The sequence below is a fragment of the Panulirus ornatus genome, chromosome 1, assembly GCF_036320965.1.
Source record: "Panulirus ornatus isolate Po-2019 chromosome 1, ASM3632096v1, whole genome shotgun sequence".
Taxonomy (NCBI): domain Eukaryota; kingdom Metazoa; phylum Arthropoda; class Malacostraca; order Decapoda; family Palinuridae; genus Panulirus; species Panulirus ornatus.
Genome location: NC_092224.1, coordinates 64,508,802 through 64,521,339, shown reverse-complemented (window position 1 = coordinate 64,521,339; position 12,538 = coordinate 64,508,802). Strand labels below are relative to the sequence as shown.

General features: G+C 38.6%; 1 long non-coding RNA gene across 1 annotated transcript in view; it reads right to left on the bottom strand.

Annotated features, from left to right (window-relative positions):
• Positions 1 to 5,186: 5,186 nt before the first annotated feature.
• Positions 5,187 to 12,538, bottom strand: part of LOC139749185 (uncharacterized) — a 61,926-nt gene continuing 54,574 nt past the window's right edge. The window contains exon 13 of the long non-coding RNA XR_011712903.1: positions 5,187 to 10,916. This is a non-coding gene — a long non-coding RNA (uncharacterized lncRNA). The remainder of the gene's footprint in view (positions 10,917 to 12,538) is intronic.

The window sequence follows — 12,538 nt, the reverse complement described above, 5'->3', positions numbered from 1 at the left end:
TAGGTTTGGCTCAAGATTGTCCTGAACTGATTTTGGTTAGCTTTTTATTTTTTTTATTTTCAGGCATTGCCTTCCTGTCTTCTCTGGTTCCATTACAGATTGTTGTTTAAGGTTTGTTTAATTGTTGTTTCATTCATGGTAAGGCTGTGGATGAGTTTATGGCTGAGTTTGGTTGTTACAATGAGGGTGATAAGTTATTCAAACTTCTCTTGACACCTATTCCTTTGTGGTAACTTGGTGAGTTTGAAAGTGAGTTTCAGATAAGGTTGATATGTGGTTGAGGATGATGTAAATACTTGGTTGATATTCTTATTTAGGTTTTGTCTGAGTCTTCAGGTTCAGATGTGGTAAAGATTGGCCTGAACTGCCTTTTTCTGCCAGTGTCATGAGGAGTGCCACTAACTTCTCTTGGATGGAAGTAGAAATTGGTGTGATTGAAGTTGGGAAGGTTGTGGTTAAGGATAAATGCTTATATAGTTATATAGTTTATATGTGTGAAAGAAGAAAGTTAAGAGTAAATGTGAATAAGAGCAAGGTTATTAGGTACAGTAGGGTTGAGGGTCAAGTCAATTGGGAGGTGAGTTTGAATGGAGAAAAACTGGAGGAAATAAAGTGTTTTAGATATCTGGGAGTGGATCTGGCAGCAGATGGAACCATGGAAGCGGAAGTGGATCATAGGATGGGGGAGGGGGCGAAAATTCTGGGAGCCTTGAAGAATGTGTGGAAGTCGAGAACATTATCTCAGAAAGCAAAAATGGGTATGTTTGAAGGAATAGTGGTTCCAACAATGTTGTATGGTTGCGAGGCGTGGGCTATGGATAGAGTGGTGCGCAGGAGGATGGATGTGCTGGAAATGAGATGTTTCAGGACAATGTGTGGTGTGTGGTGGTTTGATCGAGTAAGTAACGTAAGGGTAAGAGAGATGTGTGGAAATAAAAAGAGCGTGGATGAGAGAGCAGAAGAGGGTGTTTTGAAATGGTTTAGGCACATGGAGAGAATGAGTGAGGAAAGATTGACCAAGAGGATATATGTGTCGGAGGTGGAGGGAACGAGGAGAAGAGGGAGACCAAATTGGAGGTGGAAAGATGGAGTGAAAAAGATTTTGTGTGATCGGGGCCTGAACATGCAGGAGGGTGAAAGGTGGGCAAGGAATAGAGTGAATTGGAGCGATGTGGTATACCGGGGTTGACGTGCTGTCAGTGGATTGAATCAGGGCATGTGAAGCATCTGGGGTAAACCATGGAAAGCTGTGTAGGTATGTATATTTGCGTGTGTGGACGTATGTATATACATGTGTATGGGGGTGGGTTGGGCCATTTCTTTCGTCTGTTTCCTTGCGCTACCTCGGCAAAAAAAAAAAAAAAAATGTTATATGAAACTAAGAAATAGTCCTGAGTTTCTATAACTTCTCATTTGTTATGGTGAGGTTCAGAGTGAGGTTGATGTGCTATAACATGGATATCCTGTTGAGGATGTGCATGATATTGCAGGTTCAGATATGCCTGAATTTTGATCTATTATTGTCCTTTTTGGGGTGTTATCCTTTGCTTTGGGATGCTGGTAGGGATTGTGGTTTAGGGTGAAGTAAAGGTAAAGTTCATGACAATGTTGTGGGTGAACTTATAGATGAATTTGTGCGGGTGAGTAGTGTGAATTTGGATTTCTACACGTTTCTTTGTAGTAATTTGGTAAGGTTGAGAGTAAGGTTTGAGATAAGGCTGGTATAATAACAACATATGTTATACAGTGAGTGATGTTCTGGTTAAGCTTGTGCATGAGTCTGAAGGTTTAGGTAGGGCAAAGAATGGCACTGATTTCTTTTTTTTTATTCTGTTTTATTCTATTTTATTGAGTTCTGAATTTATATAATGATGAGAAGAGAATGGCACTGATTCTTTTTTTCTATCGTTGTGCTGTGGTACTGCACTCCTGTCCTAGAATATGCTGGTAAGAAGAGTTGCAATTTAGAATGAGGTTCAAGAGATTTCAATTGAGTTTAGATGTAATATGTTGTAAAATGGTGAGGTTGAAAGCGAGAATCAGGATTGCATACGAGTCTGAGTTGAGGCTTTGGTTTGGGTGAATAATGATCTCAGATTCTTGTTTCTATCATTGTCCTATGAGTTACATGTAGGAGTCCTTGTGATTGAAGGTAAAGTTAAGTGTCAAAGTATTGATAATATGAATGAAGTTAAGAGTGATTTTGATATGTTATATGAGGTTGAGAAGTACTGTGAACTTTCATATCTCAATACTCCTCCTCCATTTTGGTATCTTTTTGAGGTTGAAAGGGATGTTCAGGATGAGGCTGATAATATAACTTGGTAAAATTAATGTAAAATAATGTGGCTTAGGTTGATATAACATAATGAAGATGAGGCTCAGGCTGATATTTTGCATAACTGTGAAGTTTTAGATATGTTTAAGACTGGCCTGATTGCTTTTTTTCTGTAAATATCCATTAGGGTGCTCCTATTCTGTCCTTTGGGGTTTCCTTATAGACTGTTGTTATTGAGAGTGAAAGTAAATGTGAGGTTAAGAGAAAAGTTGTTGGTAACGTTATTGGTGAGTTGTGATGTTTTGTGAAGGTGAGAAGTGTTAACGTTTCTTCCTAGATCTCTCTAATTAATTGATGAGTTTCAGAGGAGGTTAAGGGTGGGCTGCCATAATGTCTTCTGGAATGCTAGTAAGAAATAGTGTGGTTGAGAGTGAAATTAAGAGTGAGTTTTGAAAGGTTTTTGATAAGGTTATGGGTGAGTTTAGATTTTATGTGAAGATGAGAAGTATTCTAAATTTCTCTCTTTTCTCCTCCTGTGTGATATTATATTGAAGTTGAGAGTGAGGTTCATAGTTAGGATGATATAATATACCATAGGTGATATCGATTTGATATAATGTTGAGATTCATTTTGTGGTTTTGCATGAATATAACGGTTCCTTTTACTGAAGAATGGCTTGCATTATGATTTTCTTTCGTTATCATGTTAGGCAACACCATCCTGTCCTCTGTGATTCTGAAATTATATATGAGGTTGATGAGAAGTTAACAGTGAGGATATAGGTAGAGAAGTAGGGTATTTTTTTCATGCAAGTTCTCCCTTGATATAAATTGGTGAGGTTGAAAGTGAGATTTGGGATGATCTGGATGTACTATAATGTGTGTAAGTTTTAGGTTAAAGTTTTGTATTAGTGGAAGGTTTGGTTAGGGTGATGCCAATAGGACTTCTTGCAGTTATGAAGGTGAGATTCTTTATAAGATTGTGGGTGAAGTTATGGATGAGTTTAGATTATATATTTGGGTGAAAAGTGCTCAACATATGTCTTTACTTATGTTTTGTGGTAACTTTTTGAGGTTAAAGGTGAGGTTGAGAGTGAAGATGATGATATGTAATATAGGTGAGATTGATGTAATATGTAGGTGAGATTCGGGTTAATTTTGTGCATATGTTTGAATTTTCAGTTAGGGTGAAGGTTGGCCTGAGTTATTTTTTCCTATCACTACCCTGAGGGGTGCTGTTATCATGTCAATTTTATGGATCTATAAGAATTGTTGTTTTTGAGGGTGAATGTAAAAATGGGGTAGATAGGAGAATTGTGGCTGATGTTATAGATTTGTTTACATGTTATGTGAGGGTGAAAAGGAGTCTGAACTTTCTGTCTACACCCCTTGGTGATAAATTGAAGTTCAGAGAGAGATTTGGGGTAAGATTGTTGTAATAAGATATGGGCAATGCTCAAACTGAGGTTGTAGATGAGTCTGAAAATTTTATGAAGGTGAAGATTAGCCTAAATTGCTTTTTTCTATCAGTTTGCCTGTGGGCATGGCTAACCTGTCCTCCGGATTGCTGGTTGTAATTTTTTATAGTTGATGATGACATTAAGTGAGTTGTGAGAAGTATTCTGCATTTTCCTTTCTTCACCTTCTTTGTTGTATCTTGTTGAGGTTGAGAGTAAGGATCAGAGTGATATTGAGATGTGGTTGAGGAAGATGAAATATCATGTGTTTAAGGGTCAGTGTTTGCGTAAGTTTGAAGTTTGGCTTAGGGTTATGATTGGCTTGAATAGCTTTTATCTATCATTTTCCTGTGGGGTGCAGCCATCTTGTACTCTGGTGGGCCAGAAGGAATTGTGGTTGAGGTTGAAATTAAGGGTGAGCTTCATAATAAAGTTGTGATTTAGGGTATGGTATAGTTTGGATATTGTGGGAGTGAGTTGTAGTATGAACATCTCTCTCTATATATACATCTTTGAGGTTAATTGAAAGGTTATGGAAGAGTTTAGATGTTTTGTGAGGATGAGAAGTGTCTGAAATTTTCTCTTTACCCCTTTTCATTGGTGGTAACCTGGAGAGGTTCGGTTGAGTGGGGTTGATGTCCTGTAATATTGGTGAAGATCAGGTTGCTGATGTGCAAATATGCCTACTTTTATATTTTTTCTATCACTGTTCTTTGGGATTTCATCATCCTGCCTTCTAGGGTAATGGTAGGAATTGTTGTGCATGAGTGTGAAATTAATGAGGTTCAAAAGATATTTTGGGTGAGAATAGATTTCAAGAGGGTAAGTAGTAGTCTGAATCTTTCTCTGTTCTCTTCCTCTGTGGTAAGTTGATGGGGTGACCACAGGGTTGAACTTTTACACAAGTTTGAAGGTTCAGTTATGATAAAAGTGTGTCTGCATTACTTTATTCCAGTGCTCTACTGTATTGTATGGTTCCATTATTAATTGTTCTTGTTGAGGGAGAACTTAAGAGTGAGACTGATGGAAAAACTACTTTTTCTGTCATTTTCTAGTGGGAAACCATTATCCTGTCCTATGGAGTACTGATAGAAATTGTTACATGTTAGTGATTGTGAATAGTTATTTGAACTTCTGTCCATGTTTTACTTTGTGATATTTACATAGGTTGGTGAAATATGATGTGGGTGAGGTTCAGGTTGACTTTGTACATGAGTTTCAGGTTAGGTTGGGGGGAAGATTAGGCTGCTTAACTTTTTCCTCTCATTGTCTTGCGGAGCACCTACTTTCTGTACCCCAGTGGACAGGATTAGTAATTGTGATTTAGGGTGAAATTAAGGATGAGGTTCATGACAGCATTATGAGGTAATCTGATAGTTTTGTGCTATGTGAAGGTGAGAGATGGCTTGAATTTCTCCATCTACACCTCCTTTGTGGTAAAATGGTAACATACTAGGTTTTTGAGTGGAGTTGAGGGTGAGGTTGATGGGAGGGTTGTGGGGTGAGGATATTTGTGAGCTAGATATTTTGTGAGGATATGCAGTATGAAGTATTTTTTCTTATTTTCTTAGGGAAGGGGGAGTGGGTAACTTGATAAGGTTGATGTGGATGAGGTTCAGGTAGGGGAATATGCAGGAGCTTGAAGGTTAGGTTTGGATCAAGATTGTCCTGAATTTATTTTGGTTAGCACTATTTTCAGACATTGCCTTCCTGTCTTCTCTGGTGGTATTAGGAATTGTTGTTTAAGGTGAAATTACGGGTGAGATTCATGGTAAGGCTGTAGGTGAGTTTATGGCTGAGTCCAACCTTCTCTTGATGCCTATTCCTTTGTGGGTGAAATTAAGGGTGAGATTCATGGTAAGGCTTTAGGTGAGTTTATGGCTGAGTTAACCTTCTCTGGACTGCCTATTCTTTTGTGGTAACTTGGTGAGTTTGAAAGTGAGTTTCAGATAAGGTTGATATGTGGTTGAGAATGATGTAAATATTTAGTTGAGGTTTTTATATAGGTTTTGTCTAAGTCTGCTGTTTCAGATATGGTGAAGATTGGCCTGAACTGCCCTTTTTCTGCAAGTGTCAAGAGGAGTGCCACTATCTTGTGCTCTTGGGTGGAAGTAGAAATTTGTGTGATTGAAGTTGAGAGGGTTGCCGTTGAGGATATGAGTGAGTTTATATGTTATATGAAACTAAGAAGTAGTTATGAGTTTCAACAACCTGTAGTTTGTTATGGTGAGGTTCAGAGTGAGGTTGATGTCCTATAACATGGATGAGCTCCTAGTTGAGGATGTGCATGATATTGGAGGTTCAGATATGCCTGAATTTGTATCTGTTATTGTCCTTTTGGGGTGTTATCCTGTGCTTTGGGATGCTAGTAGGGATTTAGGGTGAGAGTAAAGGTAAAGTTCATGATAATGTTACGGGTGAGCTCATAGATGAATTTATATGTTATGTGAAGAGGAGTATTTTGAGTTTGGATTTCTACACCTGTTTCTTTGTAGTAACTTTGTGAGGTTGAGAGTAAGGTTTGAGATAAAGCTGATATAATAACAACATATGTGGTGATGGGAGAAGGAGATGGAGTGAGTATTTTGAAGGTTTGTTGAATGTGTTTGATGATAGAGTGGCAGATATAGGGTGTTTTGGTTTGGCAGATATAGGGTTTTTGGTTGAGGTGGTGTGCAAAGTGAGAGGGTTAGGGAGAATGATTTGGTAAACAGAGAAGTGGTAGTAAAAGCTTTGCGGAAGATGAAAGCTGGCAAGGCAGCGGCTTTGTATGGTATTGCAGTGGAATTTATTAAAAAAGGTGGTGACTGTGTTGTTGACTGGTTGGTAAGGTTATTTAATGTATGTATGACTCATGGTGAGGTGCCTGAGGATTGGCGGAATGCGTGCATAGTGCCATTGTACAAAGGCAAAGGGGATAAGAGTGAGTGCTCAAATTACAGAGGTATAAGTTTTTATAGTATTTCTGGGAAATTATATGGGAGGGTATTGATTGAGAGGGTGAAGGCATGCACAGAGCATCAGTGTCGTTTCAGAGGTGGTAGAGGATGTGTGGATCAGGTGTTTGCTTTGAAGAATGTATTTGAGAAATACTTAGAAAAGCAAATGGATTTGTATGTAGCATTTACGGATCTGGAGAAGGCATATGATAGAGTTCATAGAGATGCTCTGCGGGAGGTATTAAGAATATATGGTGTGGGAGGCAAGTTGTTAGAAGCAGTGAAAAGTATTTATCGAGGATGTAAGGCATGTGTACGAGTAGGAAGAGAGGAAAGTGATCGGTTCTCAGTGAATGTTGGTTTGCAGCAGAGGTGCGTGATGTCTCCATGGTTGTTTAATTTGTTTATGGATGGGGTTGTTAGGGAGGTGAATACAAGAGTTTTGGAGAGAGGGGCAAGTATGCAGTCTGTTTTGGATGAGAGAGCTTGGGAAGTGAGTCACTTTTTGTTCGCTGATGATACAGCGCTGGTGGCTGATTCGAGTGAGAAAATGCAGAAGCTGGTGACTGAGTTTGGTAAAGTGTGTGAAAGAAGACAGATGAGATTAAATGTGAATAAGAGCAAGGTTATTAGGTACAGTAGGGTTGAGGGACAAGTCAACTGGGAGGTAAGTTTGAATGGAGAAAAACTGGAGGAAGTGAAGTATTTTAGATATCTGGGAGTGGATTTGGCTGCGGATGTAACCATGGAAGCAGAAGTGAGTCATACGGGGGGGAGGGGGCGAAAGTTCTGGGAGCGTTGAAAAATGTGTGGAAGGCGAGAACGTTATCTCATAAAGCAAAAATGGGTATGTTTGAAGGGATAGTGGTTCCGACAATGTTATATGATTGCGAGGCATGGGTTATAGATAGAGTTGTGCTGAGGAGGGTGGATGTGTTGGAAATGAGATGTTTGAGGACAATATGTGGTGTGAAGTGGTTTGATCGAGACCAGATTGGAGGTGGAAAGATGGAGTGAAAAAGATTTTGAGTTATCGGGGCATGAACATACAAGAGGGTGAAAGGCGTGCAAGGAATAGAGTGAATTGGAACAACATGGTATATTGGGGTTGATGTGCTGTCAGTGATTTAAACCAGGGCACGTGAAGTGTCTGGGATAAACCATGGAAAGCTTTGTGGGGCCTGGATGTGGAAAGGGAGCATGGTTTTGGTGCATTATACATGACAGCTAGAAAATGAGTGTGAATGAATGTGGCCTTTGTTGTCTTTTCCTAGTGCAACCTCGTGCACATGCGGGGGGAGGGGGTTGTCATTTCATGTGTGGCGGGGTGGATACGGGAATAAATAAGGGCAGACTGTATGAATTATGTACATGTGTATATATGTATACATTGAGATGTATAGGTATATATATGTGTGTGTGTGGATGTATATGTATATACATGTGTATGTGGGTGAGTTAGGCCATTCTTTCATCTGTTTCCTTACGCTACCTCTCTGACGTGAGGGACAGCGACAAAGTATAATAAATAAATAAATAAATAAATATGTTATACAGTGGGTGATGTTCAGGTTAAGCTTGTGCATGAGTCTGAAGATTTTAGTTAGGGCGAAGAATGGGACTGATTTCTTTTCTTTTTTATCATTATATCGTGGCACTGTCATCCTGTCCTAGAATAGACTGGTAAGAAGTGTTGCATTTTAGAGTGAATTTCAGGAGATTTTAGTTGAGTCTACATGCTATATGATGATGAAAAGTGAATGGCACTGATTGCTTTTTTTTCTATCATTGTGCTGTGGCACTGCATTCCTGTCCTAGAATATGCTGGTAAGAAGAGGTGCTATCTAGAATGAGGTTCAAGATATTTTAGTGTAGTTTAGATGTAATATGATGGTAAGTAGTATATACATTCCTCCTAATTCATTTTACTTTTTGGTATCTTGGTGAGGTTGAGATTGGTTCAGGATGAGGACAGTATAATGTGGGTGAGGCTAATCTTATATACTGTAGTTGAGTTTCAGGTTAAGTGTGTGAATAGATATGAAAGTTCATTAGGTTATGGTTAAAGGAGAAATTAAAGGTGACATTGGGGAGATAGGTGAATTTACAGATTATAGAAATGGTTTGGTCACATGGAGAGAATGAGTGGGGAAAGATTGACCAAGAGGATATATGTGTCAGAGGTGGAGGGAACGAGGAGAAGTGGGAGATCAAATTGGAGGTGGAAAGATGGAGTGAAAAAGATTTTGAGTGATCGGGGCCTGAACATGCAGGAGGGTGAAAGGCGTGCAAGGAATAGAGTGAATTGGAACGATGTGGTATACCGGGGTCGACATGCTGTCAATGGATTGAACCAGGGCATGTGAAGCGTCTGGGGTAAACCATGGAAAGTGTGTGGGGCCTGGATGTGGAAAGGGAGCTGTGGTTTTGGTGCATTATTACATGACAGCTAGAGACTGAGTGTGAACGAATTGGGCCTTTGGTGTCTCTCCTAGCGCTACCTCGCACACATGAGGGGGGAGGGGGTTGTTATTCCATGTGTGGCGAGGTGGCGATGGGAACAAATAAAGGCAGACAGTATGTCTTAATGTTTCTCTCTAGATCTCTCTAATTAAGTGATGAGTTTCAGAGGGAGGTTAAGGGAGGGCTAAATGTCTCTGTGTGTATATATATGTGTACATTGAGATGTATAGGTATGTATATTTGCGTGTGTGGACGTGTATGTATACACATGTGTATGTGGGCAGGTTGGGCCATTCTTTCGTCTGTTTCCTTGCGCTACCTCGCTAATGCGGGAGACCGACAAAGCAAAATAAATAGAAGGCTGCTAAAAATCTATTTTTTTTTTCTATATCTCACATGTTGTAAAATGGTCAGGTTGAAGGCGAGAATCGGGATCTTGATGTAATATAATGCTTGTAATGTTCAGGCTTAGGCCGCATATAAGTTTGAGTTGAGGCTTTGGTTGGGTGAATAATGACCTGAAATTCTTTTTTCTACCATTGTTCTGTGAGTTATATGTAGAAATCCTTGTGGTTGAAGGTAAAGTTAAGTGTGAAAGCATTGATAATGATATGAATGAAGTTAAGAGTGATTTTAGTATGTTCTATGAGGTTGAGAAGTACTGTGAACTTGTATATCTCAATACTCCTCATCCATTTTGGTATCTTTTTTAGAGGTTACATCAGGGTGAGGATGATGTAATATAATTTGGTAAAATTGATGTAAAATATTGTGGCTTAGGTTCATATAACATAATGAAGGTGAAGTTCACATTGATATTGTGCATAAGTGTGAAGTTTCAGTTAGGTTTCAGACTGGCCTAATTCCTTTTTTTTTGTAAATATCTGGTGGGATGCTCCTATTCTGTCCTTTCGGATTCCATTGGAGACTGTTGTTATTGAGATCGAAAGTAAATTTCAGGTTAAGGGAAAAGTTGTTGGTGAAGTTATTGGTGAGTAGTGATGTTATGTGAAGGTGAGAAGTCTTAATGTTTCTCTCTAGATCTCTCTAATTAAGTGATGAGTTTCAGAGGGAGGTTAAGGGAGGGCTAAATGTAATATAATGTGGATAAGGTTCAAATTGAGGTTGTATATAAATTTGAAGGTTCGGTTAGGGTGAAGATTAGCTTAAATTGCTTTTTCTGTCATTGTGTTGGAAGGTACCACTTTTCTATTCTCCTTGGTGTTCTCAGAAATTGTTTTGGGTGAGCTTTTGTGTAATTTTAGATGTTACATGAGGTTGAGAAGTAATCTGAATTCAATTTTCTACATCTTTTCGTTTGTGGAAACGATGAAGTTTGTGGAATATTTTGTATTCTGTTTAAGGTAAAAGCAGTATGAGAAGGGTGAGATTCAGGTTTGATTAAGGTGAAAATTGACCTATCTTGCTTTTTTCATATCAATATGCTATAGGGTGCTGCCATCCTTTCTTGTGGAATGCTAGTAAGAAATAGTGTGGTTGAGAGTGAAGTTAAGAGTGAGTTTTGAAAGGTTTTTGATAAAGTTATAGGTGACTTTAGATTTTATTTGAAGATAAGAAGTATTTTAAACTTCTCTCTCTTCTCCTTCTCATATGTAATATCATATTGAAGTTGAGAGTGGGCGATATTGATTTAATATAATGTTGAGATTCATTTTGTAGTTTTCCATGAATATAAAGGTTCCTTTTACTGAAGAATGGCTTGCATTATGTTTTTCTTTCATTATCCTGTTGGGCAACACCATCCTATCCTCTGGGATTCTGTAAAAGATTTTGTGGTTTAGAATGAAATTACATATGAGGTTGATGAGAAGTTAACAGTGAGGATATAGGTAAAGAAGCAGGGTATTTTTTCTTAATGCAAGTTCTCCCTTGATATAAGTTGGTGAGGTTGAAAGTGAGGTTTAGGATGATCTTTACGTATTATAATGAGTGTAAGTTTCAGGTTTAAGTTGTGTATTAGTTGGAAGGTTTGGTTTGGGTGAAGATTGGCCTGAAATGTATTTTTCTATTATTGTTCTGTAGGGCACCGTCATCCTGTCCTTTACGATGCCAATAGGACTTCCTGCAGTTATGGATGAAAGTATGGGTGAGATTCTTTATAAGACTGTGGGTGAAGTTATGGATGAGTTTAGATTTTATGTTTGGGTGAAAAGTACTCAATTATTTCTTTACTTCTCTTTTGTAGTAATTTTTTGAGGTTAAATGTGAGGTTCAGAGTGAAGATGATGTTATGTAATATAGGTGAGATTGATGTAATATGTGGGTGAGATTCGGGTTAATTTTGTGCATGTTTGAATGTTCATCTAGGGTGAAGATTGGTCTGACATATTTTTCCTATTACTACCCTGTGGAGTGATGTTATCCTGTCATTTTTAGGGTTCCATAATCATTTTTGTTTTTGAGGATTAATGTAAAGATCGGGTAGATAGGAAAATTGTGGCTGATGTTATAGTTTTGTTTATGTTATGGGCAGTGTTCAAACTGAGGTTGTGGATAAGTCTGAAAATTTTATTAAGGTGAAGATTTGCCTAAATTGCTTTTTCTATCAATTTGCATGTGGAGCATGGCTAATCTGTCCTCTAGATTGCTGGTTGTAATTTTTTTAGTTGATGGTGACATTAAGGGTGTGGTTCATGATAAGGATATGAGTAAGGTACTGGATGTATTTAGACATTATGTGAGTTGTAAGAAGTATTCTGAATTTTCCTTTCTTTACCCTCTTCTTTGTTGTATCTTGGTGAGGGTGAGAGTGAGAATCAGAGTGATATTGAAATGTGGTTGAGGAAGAGGAAATGTCATGTGGTTGAGGTTCAGTGTGTGCTTAAGTTTGGCTTAGGGTTATGATTGGCTTGAATAGCTTTTATCTATCATTTTCCTGTAGGGTGCAGCCATCTTGTACTCTGGTGGGCCAGAAGGTATTGTGGTTGAGGTTGAAATTAAGGGTGACTTCATAATAAAGTTGTGAGTGAGGGTGTGGTATAGTTTGGATGTTATGTGGGAGTGAGTGGTAGTATGTACATTCTCTCTCTCTCTCTCTCTCCACCTCCTTTGAGTGTAATTAAAAGGTTATGGGAGAGTTTAGATGTTTGTGAGGATGAGAAGTGTCTGAAATTTTGTCTTTACCCCTTTTCATTGGTGGTAACGTGGAGAGACTGGGTTGAATGGGGTTGATGTGCTATAGTATGGGTGAAGATCAGGTTGAGGATGTGCAAATATGCCATTTTTTTTTCTATCACTGTCCTCTGGGGCTTCATCACCCTGCCTTCTAGGGTACTGATAGGAATTGTTTTGCATGCGGTTGAAATTAATGAGGTTCAAAAGATATTTTGGGTGAGTATAGATTTCACGAGGGTAAGTAGTAGTCTGAATCTTTCTCTCTT